The sequence below is a fragment of the Hyperolius riggenbachi genome, chromosome 6, assembly GCF_040937935.1.
Source record: "Hyperolius riggenbachi isolate aHypRig1 chromosome 6, aHypRig1.pri, whole genome shotgun sequence".
Lineage (NCBI taxonomy): Eukaryota > Metazoa > Chordata > Amphibia > Anura > Hyperoliidae > Hyperolius > Hyperolius riggenbachi.
In genome coordinates this window covers 79,323,147-79,336,458 of record NC_090651.1, presented here as the reverse complement: position 1 = coordinate 79,336,458, position 13,312 = coordinate 79,323,147, and the positions used below count along the sequence as shown (strand labels likewise).

The 13,312-nt window shown below is 46.6% G+C and overlaps 1 long non-coding RNA gene across 1 annotated transcript in view; it reads right to left on the bottom strand.

The window, feature by feature from the left end:
* Positions 1-13,312, bottom strand: part of LOC137522473 (uncharacterized) — a 28,795-nt gene that overhangs the window by 3,078 nt on the left and 12,405 nt on the right. Inside the window, exon 2 of the long non-coding RNA XR_011022305.1 lies at positions 207-377. This is a non-coding gene — a long non-coding RNA (uncharacterized lncRNA). The remainder of the gene's footprint in view (positions 1-206; positions 378-13,312) is intronic.

The window sequence follows — 13,312 nt, the reverse complement described above, 5'->3', positions numbered from 1 at the left end:
TTAGATCAGATCTCTGATGAAATCTGATTTATTATTAATTATCGTATGGTTGTAAGGTGATTTACCACACATGCTATGCCCAGCCTTTAGGGTAACACCCAATGTCAAATGCCAGGTACCACTGTTTACCTAGTCCTGGGTAAGCACAAGCACAGAACTTGTTTATTTTCTGTGAATAGGTTCCTTGATTAGCTCTGATAAAATACCTGGTCAGGTTTCTGTGGCACAGATTTCCAAACTTGCAGCCGGCAATCTTCTCAAATAACATTGCCTGTGCCCTTGTAGTCTGAACCACATGATGATGTCATAAACAAAAGCCCCAAACACACACCAACAGAGCTGATTGGTAATTCCCTCATCTGAATTGGCACAGTGCACTATATAAAAAAAGAAAAAGAAACACTTTTTAGAAGCCTTGTCTGACACAAAAAGAGGTGCTGCTAAGGTTTTTGTGCCTTAATATATGACAACCCCCCAGTCAAGGGCCCCTTCCCATGTAATAATAGGTAGCCCCCCCCCCCCCCACACACACACACACACACACAAAAAAAATATATATATATATATATCCAGTAGAAAGAGGTAGCCAAAGGTGCGCTACCTCCCCCCAATATTGGTAGCAACCCATTAAAGATAGCCAAGGGGTCCGGCAGAATAGGCAGTCGCCACAGTATAAGTAGCCAAGCAGTCCCCCTAGCATAAGTAGCCACCCCCACTATAGGCCGTCAAGGTGTCCACCCAGTATAGATAGCCACCACATAGGTAGCCAAAGGTGTAACCTACCCTTCCCAGATTGCCCCCAAACAGAGAAGCAGGAAGTGCAGAGCAGCTATACTACAGCGGAGACAGAGGTGAGTGTGTGCAGCCTATAATCTTCCCCACACTGTCAGGGCTGGATTTGTACTTTTTACCCCCCAAGGCCCACTATCACCAGCTGCCCCCCAACCAACAGCATCCTAAACTCCCCCCCCCCCCTCCAACACGGTAGAGATTAATTGTAGACTCCTCTGAGGACAGTTAGTGAAGTGTCGGGAGGGATTAGATTATTAGCTCCTCTGAGGACAGTAAGTGACATGATGGCAGGGATTATATTGTAAGCTCCTTGGCAAGCGGCACACTCGGTGAGGGACAGGCAGCTATGAGATCACTGTAAGTGTCCATTCGCTGCCCCTTCATCTACCAAGTACAAGATCCAGCTGTTAGTGGCTACCCACCGCTATGTGCAAACTCTGTGTAGCAGGATGTACATTATGTTTGGCACCGTGCATGACAAAAGGGCGCCATGAAAAAAGGGCCCGGCTTATTAATGAATTTGGCGCCAGGTATTAACTAAATTTGATAACGAGAACCATCCTTGTCAAGCTTTATTAACAATATTTACTGTTGCAAAAACAAACGAGATATAATAACAAATAAATATTAACGTTAAATGTCGTTGCGTTTTTCGTCAATACTGCTTAACCCAACCCTACCCTCACACAGAACCATCCCCTGGTGGTGCCTAAAACTAACCACTCCCTTAGTGGCGCCTAACACAAACCCCCCCTCCCGGTGGTGCCTAACCCTAACCACCCCAAGGTGGTGCTTAACCCTAATGTCTCCGGTGGTGCCCAACCCTAACCACCCCCCTGGTGGTTCCTAACCCTAACCACCACCCCTGGTGTTGCCGTTGCCTAAAACTAACCGCTGCCTAGGTGGTGCCTAAGCCTAAACACTCCCCTTGGTGGTGGCTAACCTTAACCATTCCCTCTGCAGAAACACCCTTTTACATATATTAATGATAATACCTTTGAAAACGTAAAATCTGTACTTATTAACGAAATAATATGACAAAAACTATAACACTGTAAACTTCTAAAACGATAAGTACCGTAAAAACTATAATGTTCGAATGTTATTAATGACATTTTTTGCAGCGCTCTTTTTTCTGCTTTTTCTCGCCATATTAACAATAATTGCATTAAACTTAAAATCTATGGCGGCACCCTTTTCGTCCACCCTCAGCCGGTGCCCTTTTTTCCTGCTACCGTTTGGCAGGCTAACTGCTATTACCACCCTGCTGCCCACAGTCCGCCCCTTGCTTTCCTGGTGCCCTAGGCCATGGCCTATGTGGCCTTGCCTGAAATCCGGCCATGCACACTGTACTCCGTAATGCTCATCAGAGAGCCGCCCCCAGTATCAGCTCTCTGCACATACACACACAACTGCAGATGAGACCCGTGCGTATGGCAATGACTCGCTTGGGTCCGCCTTCCTGCATAGCTCCCAACTGTCCTTGTTTTGGAGGTACAATTCCTCTTTTTTGAAAGAATCAGGACAATTCCTCTTTGGGGGGCTAATCCCTCTGTCCCTCTTTCTTCCTTGTTTGTCCCTCTTTCAGGACTGATGTAAAGATCTGTGTTCATTTATGTATTTTTCTACTAAAAAGACTCTAAACTTTATCCCCATCAATTAAATTGGTATATTTCTTATTTTGAAATGTTAAAATGAAGAAAACCTGATGATAGACAGGACCAGTGTGGTTTGAGTGATGAAACTACAATTTGTGATTCTGAATAATTTGTGATATGCATGGTGAGGGGTGTGGCAGGGGCGTGTTTTGAGGGGTCCATCTAAAAATGGCGCAGGGAGAAAAATGGCGCACCGTTCTGCCGATAAATGTATCATAAAACGCTATTTACCGAAAATACATTAAAACGGTAAATAGCGTTTTATGCTACATTTATTTCAGCACGGTACGCCAGGGGGCTGCGGGTCGCTAGTATAGGCAGCGGGGGTTGGGGGAGAGAGGCAGCGGACACTGAAGGGCATAGGCAGCGGACACTGAAGGGCATAGGCAGCGGACGAAGATGTGTGCAATATGCATACATTACCGTGTCCCGGGCCGCCGATCGCTCCTTCCCTCCGCTCCTTCACTTCCTAGTTTGTTTGCTGTAGTCCTGCAGCCGGCCAATCACCATGCGGAGAATGAAACCGCATGGTGATTGGCCGGCTGCAGGACTACAGTAAACGAATGGAGGAAGTGAAGGAGCGGAGGGAAGGAGCGATCGGCGGCCCGGGACAAGGTAATGTATGCATATTGCACACATCTTCGTCCGCTGCCTATGCCCTCAAGTGTCCGCTGCCTCTCTCTTCCCCCCGACCCCTCTGTCCTCAGAAATTTTGAAGCTTTATAACGCTATTTAGCGTTATAAGTGTAAGGCACACTGCCTGCGCCATTTTTTAACACTTATAACGCTAAATAGCGTTATATAATGCAAGTCTATGGGGCGCCCTTCTTATTCATCTGGCGCTGTGCGCCATTTTTAACTGTCCCGGTTTTGAGATGTAGCAAGGTCATGACTTAGGCCTCTTGCACACTGCAAGTGATTCCGATTCAGATTCCGCTTTTTAATCTGTTTTTACATCCGATTCAGATTCCGATTTGCAGTGTGCAGGGAGCAAACTGCGAATCGGAATCGGAATCGGATGTAAAAACTGATTAAAAAGCGGAATCTGAATCGGAATCGCCTAAAAGGCCTAAAAGTGGTTATCTTATGGTGGGCGCTCCGGCTACCTAACAAGGAGGGGCACTCTGGCTACCATACGCAGGGCCACCACTATGGCATCACAGGGGCATATCTCACAACTTTTTGGTATAAGACCCTGTGATGCCATAGCGGTAGCCCTGCGTATGGTAGCCAGAGTCCCCCTCCCTGTTAGGTAGCCAGAGTGCCCCCCATAAGATAACCAGAGTGCCCCCCCTTAAGGGAATCTAAGAAGCTCCTGGCTTCATATAGCTGAAAGGGCTGCCATGTTTGAGACGCTCACCCCCCCTGCTACCTTTCCACTGCCATTATCCAGGCTAGGTGTGCAATTCTACTAGTGTGACTAATGTTTTCTGTTTGTGGTCAATTAAGTCTCATAAGGTATTTCCTTCCATCATCTGTTGCTCCTCTGTCCACAAGTTCTTGCACAGATGGAAGAGTTAGAAGGATACTGCCTACTTAACTCTTATGCTAGGTACACACCATACAATTTTCTGGCAGATTTATCTGCCAGATTGATTATTTCCAACATGTCCGATCTGAATTTTGATAGATTGTTAATTCTTTTAATCATTTTTTAGATCTTTTTTGATCAATTTTGATAGAAGTGAGTGGAAAACGATCGAAAAAATTATTGAAAAAAATCGGAAAATCGAAAAATGTATCAAAATTAAGATCAGGCATGTTGGAAATAATCGATCTGATAGGTAAATCTGTTCGAAAATTGTCTGGTGTGTACCTAGCATTAAATGTAAAAAGATTTGGTAAAATGAAAGTTTTGTTTTTTTAATAATAAACCACATTTTTAGAATGCGTTTTTAATTTGCTATAGAGCTTCCCTAGGAGTTAAAAATGATGCTCGGTTCACTTTAAGGCAGCCAGAGTGCCCCAGTTACTGAATTTTTATATCTTTGGCAGTAAAAGTTACTTTGAAAGGTTGGCGACGCCCCAAGTGGCTGCTTGGTTGAGCTCAGCAGAGCTGGATCATTCACGTGTACAAGGCAATTCTAGGTTGCCTAGGGCCTGGAGAGAGTCTATGGCCCATATGCAATTCACTTTTTCACCTGAGTTTTCTTCTAAGAGATAATTTTTCATCCTCTATCTAAATTAACTTTTTAGCATTTTGTAATTGAAAAAAACAGTATCAAAAAGTAGTTGAAAAATTGCTTACAAAATAATTTTCAGTATTTTCTTACTTGTGAGTATTTAAAATGCATTTGATTTACAAGTTGTGAAAATATCACCTAGGTGAAAAAGGGAATTGCATATGGGCTGGGGGCCTGGTGAATGGGTAGCCCCCAACAATTCTTATAAAAAATGCCAGGTGGGCAAAAACTGCTATCTTGTCTAGAGCCCCATTTCATCTTAATCCATTCCTGCGCCCCGGCCTAGCCTTCCGGACACAAAAAATACATCAGCATGTTCAAGTATTATTTTAGAACTAGTTCTGGAACTTGGATTTAAAATGGCTGACTCTATCCAGCCAGGTTCAAATGCCACAATTCACTTGCATTCACCAGCATTTATACATCAGTTCATGTCAACTAATGTGTCAAGAAAATGTGCTGAGAATCCCCAATGAATCTCAACTACGTTTTGTGATTTTTGTTCTAATAGATTAGAAGTTAGACTTGCTATAAACTTTACATCTAATTAAACTCAATGGGCTAAATGTAATAAAGCATTACAGACAGTTTGTTTCTTCTTAAACAGTTCTAACCAGCAGGGAGACTGTTCTGCATCATAATAAGAAACTTCTCAAATCCCATGTAATAGCGGCAGTTTTAGCGTGAATTTCTAGAGCTGCACTACAGTTAAGAAAAGTGCAAATCCATCCCTAAACTGGCGCAGATTAACCACTTCAGCCTACAGCACGGAAAATCTCATGCATCCGAGCAACGTTCACCTCCCATTCATTCGCCAATAACTTTATCACTACTAATCACAATTAATTGATCTATATCTTGTTTTTTCCGCCACTAATTAGGCTTTCTTTAGGTAGTACATTTTGCTAAGAATTATTTTTTTCTAAATCCATTTTAACAGGAAGATTGAGAAAGAAATGGAAAAAAATCATTATTTCTCAGTTTTTGGCCATTGTAGTTTAAAATTAATACATGCTACCGTAATTAAAACCCATGTATTTTATTTGCGTATTTGTCCCGCTTATTACGCCTTTTAAATTATGTCCCTATCACAATTTATGCTGCCAATATTTTATTTAGAAATAAAGGTGCATTTTTTCAATTTGCGTTCAGCACTATTTACAAGTTTATATGTAAAGGATTGCGGAGATGCCGTTTGCAGAATTTGCGCACAACAACCTGAAGAGTTCCTCTTCAGGGTTTTCCCCATTTCAGATAGTGTCGGGAAGATCACCCAAGTTTGCCCCATTGCCAGTGGCATCTACACCATTCCCGGCCCTGGAGGACTGGCAGAGGGCTTTGAAGGAGATTTGGGGAATGGTTAAGAGAAACTTGGGGAAAGCCTTCCAGACCCAGAAAAAGCAGGCAGACAAAAGGCGGTCCGTAGAGTGGAAATTCTCTCCAGGGGACTTGGTGTGGGTGTCCAGTCGGCATTTGGCCTTGAAGCAACTGTCACCCAAACTGGGCCCTAGATTCATAGGACCTTTTCCAGTGACCAGGAAAATTAATAACGTCACTTATGCTATTGATCTCCCAGCCAGCATGCGAGGCGTGAGATCATTCCATGTGTCTCTGTTAAAGCCGGCAGTGCACGTGGATTCCTCTCCCCCCCCCCCCGTGTTGGTTGGTGACCAACCTGAATATGAGATTGAAAGGATTCTGGACTCTCGGTTAGTGCAGAATTCCGTGCAGTATCTGGTTCACTGCAAGGGATATGGTGTGGAGGAAAGAACTTGGGTGCCAGGTTGTCGCATGCATGTGGAAGAATTAAAGAAAGAGTTTCAAAACTCACATCCTGGGAAGCCTGGTGGGAAGTGTCCGGAGTCCACTCCTCAGGGGGGAGTACTGTAAACGATTGCGGAGATGCCGCCGCGTGGTCTGGCGGCGGGGCGGCTGTCTCCGCGTTCAGACCGGCGGATACTGCACAGCAGCATGCGTCTGGTTTGTCTGAGCCTTCTAGTGCACACAGTTGGAGAGCTACGCACGTGCGCGCTGTTAGGCAGGACCTTTATGCCAGGAGGAGAGGGATCAGCTGATCAGGTTGGTCAGCTGATCCCAGCGCAGACTGTCATTGGCTGAGTGGCACTGGGTAGCGCTGAGGAGCGCTGCACTATATATAGATCTCGCTGGTCAGTCTCAGGTTGTCTGCCGTTGCGAATACATACGTGTGAGCACTCAGACCATAGTCAGATCCCACAGTGTGTTAGAACCAGGTGGACCTGGGAATTCACACTTAACCAGATTACGCTTGTGTTATTACTGTGTTATACTTTAGACCAGTTCCAGGGTGTTGAGACCACGGACCTCACTCCCAAGTTTAGGGATACTGTGTCATTACTGTGTTATACTTTAGACCAGTTCCAGGGTGTTGAGACCACGGACCTCACACCCAAGCTTAAGGATACTGTGTCATTGCTGTGTTATACTTTAGACCAGTTCCAGGGTGTTGAGACCATGGACCTCACACCCAAGTTTAGGGATACTGTGTCATTGCTGTGTTATACTTTAGACCAGTTCCAGGGTGTTGTGACCAAGGACCTCACACCCAAGCTTAGGGATACTGTGTCATTGCTGTGTTATACTTTAGACCAGTTCCAGGGTGTTGTGACCAAGGACCTCACACCCAAGCTTAGGGACTCTGTGTCATTACTGTGTTATACTCTAGACTAGTTCCCGGGTGTCGAGATCAAGGAGCTCACACTCCAGTCTAGGACTCTGTTATATTTATATGTTATGACTATTTGCTCTGTCGACCTTTCTCTTGCTTTCTGATTCGGTACCTCTGCATATCTGCCTACCTGTTGCCGAACCCTGCCTGTACCTGGTTACCGAATCAGCCTTCTGTCTCTGTACCTTATCTGCTCGTGTGTTTCCGACCTGGCCTGGCCGACCCTTCTGGCTGTCACTCATACCTCGAGTGTTCAGTCTGTCTGTGCTACCTGTTACACTACCCCGCCAAGTGTAAGGTAGCTGCAGAGATCTCCTGTTCCTCAGAGAGGCCTCTCGGCAGTCCAGTCAGGGGCTCTATCCCTCTATCCCTGAGTCCTTTGGCTGCAGTATAGTCTGATTCCCAGTATTGCAGGGAATCACTGGCTCGTAGGTTATCTCTATCCCCTTTCCTAGGAGATAGTTCACACACAGTCAAGGGCCTTCTGCTCCTTAGGTGGTCCATGCTCATTGTTATCTGCGTCTCCCGCCCCACGGGAGACCGCCTACTGTTGCACCTAAACACTTACACTTTATCAGGTGTCCAGAGGTTAGTCATACTTGTATTATCGGTGATTCTGCAGATCATCAATAATCGGGTATATATCTGTATTGTTGGTGATACTGCAGATGCAGTCTTTACCTCTAAACGATAATCGCTTGCTCCTTCCCTGTTCTGTCACATGGGAAGGTTAGACTGTTTCCACTGAAGCTTTCTTAGACTCTGGCTCAGCGGCCAACTTTATGGATTACGAGTTTGCAAAAAAGTTGGGGATTCCCATACTTCCATTGGACCAGCAGGTTTTGGTCACTGCAGTAGATTACTCTCCTCGGCAAAATAGACCTCCCCTGTCTCGCACCCCGAAGTTGGTGTTCAGTGTTGGGGTACTACATAAAGAGAGTCTGCAGTTTCTGGTCTTGCATATGGCAACCTCCACCGTTATCCTTGGCATGCCATGGTTACAGCTTCACTCACCCCAGATAGACTGGGTTTCAGGTCAGCTAACGAGCTGGTCTACCCATTGTTATCATCACTGTTTAGCGAAAGTAACCGTGGGTAACACCAAGATTCAGGTTAAAGGTGTGCCAAGCCAATACGCAGAATTTGCAGACGTGTTTTGTCCCAAATCAGCTGATAAACTTCTTCCCCACCGTACCTTCGATTGTCCCATCAATTTAAGATCTGGTTGTATGCCTCCCAGAGGTCACCTCTATAATCTATCTGGGCCTGAGAAACTGGCAATGCAGGAGTATATCAAAGAAAATTTGGCTAAAGGGTTCATCCGCTCCTCTCGTTCACCAGCAGGGGCAGGATTCTTTTTGTAAAGAAAAAAGATGGAAGCCTTCGTCCTTGCATTGATTACCGAGGTTTAAACAAGATTACAGTGAAAAATCATTATCCTCAGCCCTTGATTGACGATTTGTTCACTCAGGTTACTAACGCCAAGATTTTCTCAAAATTAGATTTAAGAGGTGCATACAACCTAGTTCGTATCAGGGATGGTGACGAATGGAAGACGGCCTTCAACACACCCGACGGGCACTACGAGTACCTGGTGATGCCCTTCGGGTTGTGTAACGCCCCGGCCGTCTTCCAGGAGTTGATTAATGAGGTGTTCAGGGAAGTGTTGGGGAAGTTTGTCCTAGTATATCTGGACGATATTCTGATCTTTTCGTCTAATCTCTCGGAACACCGAAAGCATGTCAAGTTTGTCCTAGGGAAGTTAAGGCAGAATCTGCTTTACGCTAAACTTGAGAAATGTCTTTTTGAAGTGACCTCTGTTGCCTTCCTGGGGTACATTATCTCTACGTCTGGCCTCTCTATAGATCCTGGTAAGGTTTCTGCTGTCTTAGAGTGGCCTCAACCTGTGGGACTGAAGGCGCTCCAAAGGTTTTAGGGTTTTGCCAACTACTACAGAAGGTTTATAAAAGGGTACTCTACAGTGGTCTCGCCCCTCACCAGTCTCACCAAAAAGGGGGCTGATACTTACCACTGGTCAGCAGAGGCACATACTGCTTTTTCCACACTGAAAAAACTGTTCTGTTCTGCACCCATATTAAGACATGTGGATGTCACCTTCCCCTTCATCGTGGAGGTGGATGCTTCAGAGGTGGGGGTGGGGGCTGTATTGTCTCAGCGTTCGGGTTTACAGGGTAAACTCCACCCATGCGCCTACTTCTCTCGTAGGTTCTCACCCGCAGAGAAAAACTACGATATAGGCAACCGGGTGCTTTTAGCCATCAAGTTAGCCTTTGAGGAATGGCGACATTGGCTAGAAGGTGCAGAACACACTATCACAGTTTATACTGATCATAAAAATTTGGAGTACATAGAGGGTGCCAAGAGACTTAGCCCCCGTCAGGCCCGATGGTCTTTGTTCTTCTTGAGATTCAGATTTGTAATTACGTATACCCCTGGTAGTAAAAATGTCAAGGCCGACGCCTTGTCCAGGTGTTTCGAGGCCGAGACGGTACAGCCCTCAGCCCCTGAGACCATTCTACCTCAGAAGGTGGTTTTGGCAGCCACTGAGACCTGGAAAGATTGGACAGTCACTCTGAGCCCTTACCAACAGGATGTTCCAGAGGGGAAGCCTGACGGGGTTATGTTTGTGCCACTGCCTTTCCATCTACAACTGTTACAGCTGTTCCATTCTCACAAAAATGCTGGTCACCCTGGGGCCACCAGAACTCAGGATTTGCTGGCCAGATGTGCTTGGTGGCCTACATTAGCAACAGACTGTAAGGAGTTTGTAAGAGAGTGTGCAGTGTGTGCTAGGAGTAAACCTTCTCGTCAGGCTCCTGTTGGTACTTTACAACATTTACCAGTCCCGAGTGAACCTTGGACTCATTTGTCCATGGATTTTGTGGGAGAACTCCCCAGGTCTAAGGGCAAGACGGTCATTTGGGTGGTAGTAGACAGATTCAGTAAGATGGCTCACTTTGTCCCCTTGAAAGGACTCCCCTCGGCCCAGGAATTGGCCGATCTCTTCATCCAGCACATTTTCCGGCTGCATGGCATTCCGGAAAATGTAGTGTCAGATCGGGGAGTCCAATTTGTATCTAAGTTTTGGAGAGCTTTTTGCCATCAGCTGGACATGGATCTTGCATTCTCATCAGGCTACCACCCACAGACCAATGGCCAGACCGAGAGAGTTAACCAGTCCCTGGAACAATTTCTTAGATGTTATGTTGCAGATGCGCAATCCGATTAGGTAAAATTTTTGCCGTTTGCAGAATTTGTGCACAACAACCTGAAGAGTTCCTCTTCAGGGTTTTCCCCATTTCAGATAGTGTCGGGAAGATCACCCAAGTTTGCCCCATTGCCAGTGGCATCTACACCATTCCCGGCCCTGGAGGACTGGCAGAGGGCTTAGAAGGAGATTTGGGGAATGGTTAAGAGAAACTTGGGGAAAGCCTTCCAGACCCAGAAAAAGCAGGCAGACAAAAGGCGGTCCGTAGAGTGGACATTCTCTCCAGGGGACTTGGTGTGGGTGTCCAGTCGGCATTTGGCCTTGAAGCAACTGTCACCCAAACTGGGCCCTAGATTCATAGGACCTTTTCCAGTGACCAGGAAAATTAATAACGTCACTTATGCTATTGATCTCCCAGCCAGCATGCGAGGCGTGAGATCATTCCATGTGTCTCTGTTAAAGAGACTCCGTAACAAAAATTGCATCCTGTTTTTTATCATCCTACATGTTCCAAAAGCTATTCTAATGTGTTCTGGCTAACTGCAGCACTTTCTACTATGACAGTCTCTGTAATAAATCAATGCATCTGTAACGATCGGTGGGCGCAGAGAGTATCTGATTACCGGTGATCTGCAGTATCGCCGGAAATACAGATATATACCAGATTATAAGTGATCTGCAGTCTCACCGATAATCCGATATACAAACTAACCTCTGTTCGCCTGAGTAGAGTGTAGTGTTTTGGTGTAACAGTAACACTAGGAGGCCTAGGCCTCAGTGCAGCAAGGAGAACTGCACGGATTCCTTCCGCAGACCTGAGCTCTCCAAGACGGGAGGAGTCAGACTGACAGTAGGAAGGAAAGTCCGAGAGTGACACTCAGGAAGAAGTGTCACTAACAGGACTGGGAACCGCCTCCAATCGTGAGGTCGGTTCTCGAGGTCAGACAAGCCAGGTCGTACACACACGGACAGATAAAGTACAAATACAGTAGGCAAAGGCGGAGTCAAAGTACAGGCAGGGTTCGGCAACGGGGTATCAGATATATCGGGGTACAAAATCAGGAGGCAGAAACAGAGTCTAGGAACGAGCCGAGGTTCGGCAACAGAGTATCAGAAATATCGAGGTACAAGGTCAGAGTTCAGGAGGATAGTCGAGGCAGGCAAAAGTCATAACATATAATCACAATCAAACTAGTACTTTAGCTATCAAATATCTAGCTAAGTGTAGGATTACAGCTCCAGCTGGTCCCGGCACACTTCAGGATCTGACTACGGATCTGGGTGCTCCCACGTATGTGATCGCACGCCAGACAAAGAGCAAGTGAACAACCAGCAGTATATATACTCCAGGACCTTTCCAGGACCTCCCTAATTGCTGGTCCAATGAGAGCAGTGGAATTTGTCAGCTGACCCAGCTGGTCAGCCGACACCCTTCTAACTGCTATTTAAACTCTGCCTTTCTGCTTGCGCGCGTGTAAGTCTGAATCTTGGTGGACTATCAGTCCCAGCCACACCAGTACTGTCATGCAATGTATCTAGTGCGGGGGCCGCCTCTGATGCGGATTCCGCCGCACTGCCTATGCGGCATGCAGCGTTTTTTCCGCGTTGTGACGCCATGCTGGACGCGGAAACAGCCGCCTCACCTTGAGAGACGGCGGCATTTCCGCGTTTCCTTACAGTACCCCCCCCCCCCCGAGGAGTGGACTCCGGACAACTCCTACCAGGTTTCTCGGGATGTAAGGCATGAAACTCCCTCCTTAACTCGTCTGCATGCATGCGTGAACCCGGTACCCACTGTCTCTCCTCAATGCCGTACCCTTTCCAATGTACGAGGTACTGTACCGAATTCTGTACCATGCGTGAATCCAATATCTTTTCTACCTCGTACTCAGGTTGGTCGTCCACCACCACAGGAGGAGGAGGAGTGGGACCCACATGGACTGCTGGTTTAAGCAGGGATACGTGGAAGGACTTTACCCCACGCATGCTGGCGGGAAGATCAACGGAATACGTAACGTTGTTGATCTTCTTGGCCACTGAAAATGGACCCACAAACCTGGGGCCCAGTTTATCTGAGGGCTGTCTCAGGGTTAAGTGACGTGTGGACACCCAGACCAAGTCTCCTGGCTGGAACTTCCACTCCAATGAGCGTCTTTTGTCAGCCTGACCCTTTTGACTCTGGAATGCCCTTTCCAGATTACTCTTCACCTTCCCCCAGATGACTTTAAATGCCCTGTGCCAGGCTTCCAGGGTTGGAAACGGAGAGGAGGCAACTGGCAAGGGGGAAAACTTGGGCGATCTCCCCGTTACCACCTGAAAAGGCGAAAATCCGGAGGAGGAATTTCTCAAGTTATTTTGAGCAAATTCTGCGAAGGGCAAAAATCTGACCCAGTCGTCTTGTGCCTCCGCAACATAACATCTCAAAAATTGTTCTAGAGACTGATTTATCCTTTCAGTCTGGCCATTAGTCTGTGGGTGGTAGCCGGACGAGAAAGACAGCTTCATGCCCATTTGGTGGCAAAATGCCCTCCAGAATCTAGAAATGAATTGGACTCCCCTATCCGACACTATGTTTTCCGGAATGCCATGCAGCCGGAAAATGTGGATGATGAACAGGTCGGCCAATTCCTGGGCCGAGGGGAGTCCTTTTAAGGGCACGAAATGGGCCATCTTGCTGAAGCGGTCGACTACCACCCAAATGACCGACATGCCTTCAGACCTGGGGAGCTCACCCACGAAATCC